This window comes from Cryptomeria japonica, chromosome 11 (genome assembly GCF_030272615.1).
Source record: "Cryptomeria japonica chromosome 11, Sugi_1.0, whole genome shotgun sequence".
Classification (NCBI taxonomy): Eukaryota; Viridiplantae; Streptophyta; class Pinopsida; order Cupressales; family Cupressaceae; genus Cryptomeria; species Cryptomeria japonica.
Window position 1 is genome coordinate 495,765,606 of NC_081415.1, and position 8,213 is coordinate 495,773,818.

Sequence of the window (8,213 nt, forward strand, 5' to 3'; positions counted from 1 at the left end):
AACATAAAATTATCACAAAGACACTAGACTAAGAAAAATGGCCATGGCCAATGACTATTCCCCATAGCCTTGGGAAGGGGGCCAATTGTGCAACCCCCTTCCAAATAAAATTTTTGTATTAAAAAATAAATTTGTTTACATATCAATTTACAAATTATATTGTGAAGTTGACCCATTTCAACAACTGATTGGAAAGCAAAATTTTCTCCAGATTTCGATATTAAATATTAAATTACAGTTAATTACAAGATTTCAAACATTTTAAAAAAACTTTGAATACTACATTTATTATTTGACTTCAACAGCTACTCATTAAGTTTTCAAACATATCTGAATCACATTGTCAAACACTCAACATCAATAATGATTTAAATTTATATCAATTTCTCTATCAATAAAATATACAACAATTTATTTTTTATTGGTATAAAATATACAACAATCAAATATATCATTATTAAAATAAAACTAACATTAGAAGATTCAATCGATAATTTTAATGGAAATATATGAATACTTACCCAATGTTGCAGAATCTTTTAAAATGTTGTAGAATCTTTTAAATGTACTAAAACCTTCAAAAAGTAGAACAAATACTTACAAAACACTAGTGTAGACAGAATATCGTCTAATACATTTTTTCACATATATTTAATCAACAAATGCAACTCTAAAATAACACTTCTCTGTGTGTGTCTGTGATTAATCACACCCCACCTAGCTAAATACATTTCACAAAGGAAACACCTACCTAGATAATAAATCCCTTCATAGACACCTACCAACATAATAAACACCTACCATTATACCTCTAAATTTCAAATTTAACTACAATCCATTCACATACAGGAACAAGGAAAAGAGTAAAATTAAAGCAATCTACATAAGAAAGAGAAACTAAACAGAAAATCCTATAGCAGTAAAATATAAGTTTATAAGTTTATGTAACACTGTTTGAGAAGAACATAAAGAAAATTAAAGCAATCTACAATAGAAAATCTCACAGCAGTAAAATATAAGTTTATAGCATTCTCTGAGAAGAACGCTTATAACTGAAACACAAAGAGTTTAAGTGCATATAAATCAATCCAAAGAAGGACCAATCCAAGATCTGATAATAATGGCCCTAGTTTATGCCTCCAATGAAGCATATATAACACAACTAAATGATGCAAGTATATGTTTACCAATAACAACCCAAAACAAGGACAACAAAACAGGAAAAAGGAAAGCAAGGAAAAATCTGAAGATGAAAACTAAAATTCTCATTGCATTGACCACAATAAAATCCTTAATTCTCCACTCATTAATTGGATTTGAATTATGCAATCAATCAAAATTAATATTCAATGTATTTCTAGAAAACAGAGAACACCCTCATTTTCATAAAAGTAAATGAGATCTTCAAAGGCTGAAGGCTGGGTCTGATGAACTTGTGAAAATACCTTGAGGTAAATAGAAATGGAAATCAAGGACAAGGGCTTTCTAGAATCTATGGTGAATGGTTAATAATGAAATACAATCAATGGGGGTGGAGTGGCAGAGAATACTGAAAGATAACATTCAGCTAAGGACATAACCCTCAGTGAAACAGAAAGAGTGAAACAGAAAGAGAAAAACTGAAAAATAATGATAAAAATTAAGGATCTAAATCTAAAGGAATAAGTTTATTAAACACAGTTATCACTTTAGGTAGAGGAGATGCATCTGATAAATTGACTAATGTATGCTAACTGGATTGCAGTTGAACATGTGTTGAAATATAATAGGATTATGACTGTGTACCTTGAAACGTGAATTGCAATTGATGACATGCTGGCACAACTTTGAAAATTGAATTCTGGAACTGGATTATGAAAAGATAAGAGTTTAAAAACAAAATCACAACAGTGATCTTGTCTAGTGGCATGATCTTCCATTTTGCAATCTTTTTTTGTGTGAAATTTGATCTGCATTACTTGCACGACCTGACCTGTTCACCTACTGGAAGTACTTGACCTGTTCACCTACTGGAAGTCGAAGGAAGGAAGAAGATGATGCTGTTAAAGAGCACCATGGGTTATTGTACAAGACTTACTTGTGCCTCAAGCAAGCCTCAAGCAAGCCTCAGACTAAATCGACAACAAAAGTGAAATAGATTGTGGAGTTTGATGCTGATTCTGATGTAGACATAGAGGTCACTGTGAACCTACAAAATAACACAGAGTTAGAGACAAATGCGTGAACCGTTTAATGTGATCAATGATGCATTTATTCCATTCAATACACGCCTTAGACACCAAACACCAAATTTGAATCTTATTGTTTAGTGCAGCTGTTAACAGGCAACAGTCATGTTTGAGAATCATGGCCATGAAATTGGAATATTGAAATTTGAGAAAGATGGATGAGATTGCCAGCTGTGATACAAAATTGCTGGTGTGATATATTCTGGGATGGGGAATGTTTTAGGTGATGGAACAAAATGTTCTGAGAAGTCTAACGAGGTAGATCAGTGTGCTGAAATGAGTTTCGGGTCAGTGCATTCACCAATGGAGTCCAAAAATATGCTAGAAACATGTATTAAGTTGTCAACACAAAATTACACAAAATGTTTTTTTTTTATCAGTAAAGGCAGAGTCAGATATGTATTAATTATGCATAATTACAGTGTTGATATGACTAGTTGATAATTATCAAAAAGCTTGTTTGAAACATCTGTGAGCCTTCTGAAAATTCAAGAAGGAGAGCAATCAGACAAGCAGACCATACCAAACATATAGTATCCTTCCAAACCTAACATATACAGTCTAAGATCATTAAAAACTATAAAGAGTCTGGGTGGCAGATTCTCTACTGCCAAATTAACACAAAATGACACAAAATGTTACTACTTGTAATTATTTTGAGTTTTACTTATCTTTATGTTTGCTGGTTTCTGAAAAACGGTTTTGGATCTAACTGCAAGTATAGGTCTCAAATTATATATGGAAAATCCCACTCTGATTGCAGTACACTAAGCCTCCTTAGCCACAGATTTTATGGTTAATTTCCAATTACTTTTTTTTGCACTAAAAAGTGTGCATTCTGTTTACACTGTTATTAAACTCCACATGTATTTCTGCAATGATTCGACCCTGTGGCAAGTTCGTCAATTCTGTTGGAATTCTGTTGGAATTCTTGGAAAAGATTCCACATCCTGTTGTTATGAACTGGGTTCTTAAGGTAAGCCACATCCTGATAGTTGTCGTGTATTTTCCATTGAGCATTTTTCCATACTTGAGGGAGACATTGATAAATATAATATAGGAAATTACATTAAACTCCATGATTGCACTACAAAAACAAGATTTTCTAGATCATGATTTCTGATTATCTGCCATGTTCCTGGATAAAAGGACCAGCTCCCACTTACTCCGTGTGTGAATGCTTAGTGTAAAGTTAAAATTATCTCCTGACAGACTGGAACGTCAAAGTACATTCCTACCTGTATCATTATTGATTTGTTGTGCATTAGAACATGGGAGCCTGGAAATAAGAATAGAGTGTAAGAAAACAAGTCTCATTATTATGTGTTATAGTAATAGCCTTTTTCTTGGATTTAAAAGTATATCATATATTCCAATGTTGCCCTGAATTTAGCCTCATAATAAGAATAATTAGGGCACCAGTTTGGCTTCATACTAAGAATTACAGTTATGACCTGAATTCAACCTCATAATAAAAACTACAGCTGCAACCTGAATTTATTCTATAAAACTACAACTATGGCTTTGTGATTATAATCACAAATCTTGCCTCAAATTAATCATGGATTATCCCCTATGGAATTTGGAATGGGTGTGTGAAATGGCTTCATCCTAAAATCATGTGGAGAGTCCATGCTGCCAATCTTTGTTGTCTGCAATTCACATGCACTTGTGGTAAGTAGTATATTTTCCATGTGATTGCAACATCAATGTATGAAACTCTCAATAAGGGAGATAACCATCCAATTCCTATAATGCACAAAGACATTATTGTCCTTTATATATTATAAATACATTATAATAGATGTTTGGTGCATTCTAAGGGCTCGATAACCATTCCCCTCAAAAAGTACTTCCACCCAAAAAGGATAGTAGATTGAAAACATGTCTCCTATCTCTACAGTATCACTATAAGATTTCAGCTAAGAGCAGAAAACATAACAGAAAATGTTAAGTACAAGGTCATCTTGCCAAGCCTTATGCAGCACTATTATAAAAAAATTAAGTGAGCAATTGTAGAAAACCCGTTATTTACCCAACCTAAATTGTACTAATCATTTATTTATTAATTAATTTTCATCACAATTTATAATATCTATAGGAATGGCACAGAAAGGTTTTCAGACAATTGAAAACTCAATTGATCAAAGAAAATCATAAATTCATAAGTTATAATCTATTTTTAAAAATGGTTTTAAATCAAAACTAAATTAAGTGAATGAAGACGTAAATATGATAGACTATTTTCAAAAGTTTGACCTTGAATTAAATAAATCTACATGAACCAAAGCATTTAAAAAAAGATTGTGGAAGGAAATTTCATTACTCAATCAAGTGGTGCTTGTAACATAAATATTCAAATGTTGGTACCTGGTGTAATTCCTGATAATTGTGATGTGTAATTCTCCTCCTCCTTATCATTGTCAGCGCTTATTTCTTCTCTTCCTCTTTATCGTTACCAGTACTTATTTTTTTCTTCCTATTGAAAAATCATCACCCATAAAAAGAGATAAATACATAATACCAATAAAACTTTTTAAAAACTCTACACATAAATTATAAGAATAAAAAAAAAAAATCATAACAAACATATAAAAATAGATCAATCTTAAATAGAATGTCAATCAAAGAAATAAAACAAAGAGAGCAACAGTATTGAATGGCAGGTAAACAGAACATTCCAAACATTCATTTGAATCATTGAAATGAATCTGACAAAATCAGAATAAAGCATGATGTATAAATTATTTATGAAAAACAAGCAAACCTTGGTGATAAACAGTTTAACAATGCTGTTGGTAAGAAATTGACAACTAGATAAAGAAAGAATTAAGAAATCTCACTTTTTCTGGTTAAGAATGAATTGATTAAGCAAAATAATGGTCCTATCCAATTGTTAAGTTTTGTAAAACAGTAGTCAGTACTTTCTACCCAAAACGTTTTGTGCCCACTCAATATATTCAAACAAAAAAATTCAGTGCTATAACCCAAATGTGTATTTGGGTTACATACAAAGGACAACAAGATGCCCACTCCATAGGAAGTGTTCATTAAAGTGGCCAGAATATATACACACATACCCAGATATCTATATAGAGAAAATGGACACGAGTATCAACATACCCAGATATCTATATAGGGAAAAGAAATTCAACAGATGTCATGAGAAGCAAAACCCAATTGCATTCAAAATATGAATTCCAAATTGTGTCAAACTGTGTGTCTCTTGATTAGAATATCTAGACCCAATTGCAAAAACTGTTAATATATCCATACCAATTCCAAATTCAAGTCTGAAATATAATATGATCAAATGGGTGTGAATTAAACCTGGAATGCGAACTGTTCCAATAGCTTCGCAAGCCATGAAAACAAATCCTCCTGCTGCTCCTGTAACACACACAGTCTGGCCTGCTCCAGTCTGTTTGCAGCTATGCTCATAAGAATGTAAACAAATGAAAACATAGAATACAAACAGAAAAAGTAAGGATCAGAAAATAAAAACACATAACGAAAATTGAAAACCAAAACTCAAAACAGAGGCACGGCCATGCCCAAAAAACATACAACACATGAAAATTAAACAAACAAAGAAAGAACATTCTGCGCTACTTCTCAAATAATCCGCCCATTTAAAAGAGGCGGAATCTGCTTTTTTCCAACGCTGAAATCTGCTTTTTTGAACGGTAACATAAGAAAAAATAAAAACCATTCTCTCAATGCCTGTAGTTTGAGAGCCGTTGGAAACGCTCCTTTGTGGGATGAGGATAAAATTTGAAACTAACTGTAAATTTGAACAGTTTCTTTCAAAAATGTACTTCCAAATTGCTCATTTTAATTCAAATGCAAAAGAATTTTTTTATGATGTTTAATTTAAATAAGAATTGTTACGATTAAACTTCATAGCTAATTAAATAAATTGAAAAATAACATGAAATGTAATTAAGGTGAGTTAAATAAATTGTATATAATATAAATTTGTGAATTAAATTAATGATAATTGATATAAAATAATTTAGAAATAAATTTTATTTTTAAAAAAAAGACTCATAATCTAATGAAAAAGTGAGAATATTATATAGTAGAATCAATTTATTACATTCTAAGAAAATGATAATATTTAGGTGCTCATAATTCCTAGGGTCAATCCCAAGATTCTATGATATGCCATTATAGTTTATTGCTCTAAAAGATGCAAGAAATTAAAGCATAGTGAAATAAGGAAATCAAGAATAGTAACCCAAACAATTAAATATTGAAGAAAACATAAAATTAGATTGAAGGTCAACTAAAATATGAAAGGACGGAGAAAGTGGTAGAGTGCCAATAACAACATAAGAAGTTACCTCTACATATAGAGATTCACAAAGAAAAAAAAATTAAAGTATCTAAGAAGCCCGAAGAATAATGATGGCATGAAAGAACATCAAGAATGGGTAGTTTCAGGAGTGTAAAATGACTGATGAGTTGGTATTAAATTCAAAAAAGATACAAAATCATAATTAGAGTAAAGACATTTGTTGAAATTAGAGAGGAAATTATATATAAAATCTAGGGATAAAACAAGCCATACTTAAATAAGAATTGAACCCTAGAAAATTCTAAAAAAAACTTGCGAATTCCCTATTTAGAGACATAATCCTAATGACAATGTCTACCTAAAATTGACCCTAAGTGATAGAGTGGGTGGCTATTTTTTATTAAAATATAATTTTGAAACTAAGTTATGGGCAATTGAGAAAGCAAAACTCATTTTTTAATCAATTTAGCAAATAAGGACCCAAATTTTTAATAAAATATTAATTGAGGTGGCAAAAGAAAACTAATTTTTTTAATGATTCAAAGACATTAACAATGAATCACACAAGTATCGACTTATCTTTTCATAACGTTTGTTAACAAACACTTATTTTGGGGGACTTACCTCACTGTAGAGAAGCCTCCCACATGTGCACCTTTTTTCTTTGGTTGAAACCTTTTTGCAAGCATATATTCATATTTCTCTCAGCATTATCTTTCTTATATTTTCTTTTGTTAGTATGTCGTTATCTCAATTTCAACTGAGCGAAATTGGGATAGCCCCTAATATTTTTGTCCAAATCATGGCCCGTAAAATCTAAGCTCCTTTTGATTTAGAGTGATTAATTCATCTCTAGTATCAATTTTAAATTAGTTTATTTTTTGGTCATTTAAGTGTATTGTCAAATCCTAAGGCTGACTCTACACTTGGTTTGCCTTTTTTGTGCAAAACAGGTTTGTGAACCCAAGATGCAACTTTGAGTGCAAATCGGGTCCACAAACTTGATTTACATCTCATTTATTACCCACGACTTGAGCATTTTTGTGGATATAGATATAAAGTTTGTTGAGGCCTATTATGAGAAGCATTCAAATAAATATAAGAGTAATATCAATGATAATTGGTTGAAGACTCCCAAGCCTACAATTTCTAGATGGCCCAAAACGTTCCCTCAAAGTGATTTCAATGAGGAAGTGAATGACTTGATAACTCTTCTCAGCACAGTAAAAGGACTTCCTACCTCCAATACATATTATGAGTGGATGTATCAGTATATTCACATCATCAGACGGAATAAGAAGAAGATCTTCTGAGCTAAGCAGATCAATGATACCTTGTGCGAGAAGCTCACTAAGGTACCTACCACCTTGAGGTTCTATATGACTTCCTACTTGGTGTATGCTACTGTTGTTATGAGGAATTTCATAGCTTTATCCTCAAAAGGAGATAGAAGACCAATCTCAGTTTGGAAACACTATTCCCAATTAACTCTTGAAGAAAGTTTGCATCATTTTAAAAGAGATAATGATACCTTATGTTAGGACCCCTTAACATTTTTGAGTAATCATAAATTACAGGCTTGCACTCAGCCCATTTTTTTTAATAATAACCACATTTGGAAATTTTTTGTATTCCCCATTATTATGACTCATGAGATCCCTATTTTCCTTTCCCTAATAGTAATT

General features: G+C 31.5%; 1 long non-coding RNA gene across 1 annotated transcript; it reads right to left on the reverse strand.

Moving 5' to 3' along the window:
* Positions 1-1,557: 1,557 nt before the first annotated feature.
* LOC131068253 (uncharacterized) lies at positions 1,558-5,808 on the reverse strand. The gene is made up of 3 exons (XR_009111963.2): positions 5,559-5,808; positions 4,599-4,707; positions 1,558-2,188 (listed from the first exon to the last, which is right to left on the reverse strand). It is a non-coding gene; the product is annotated as an uncharacterized LOC131068253 (long non-coding RNA).
* Positions 5,809-8,213: the final 2,405 nt, after the last annotated feature.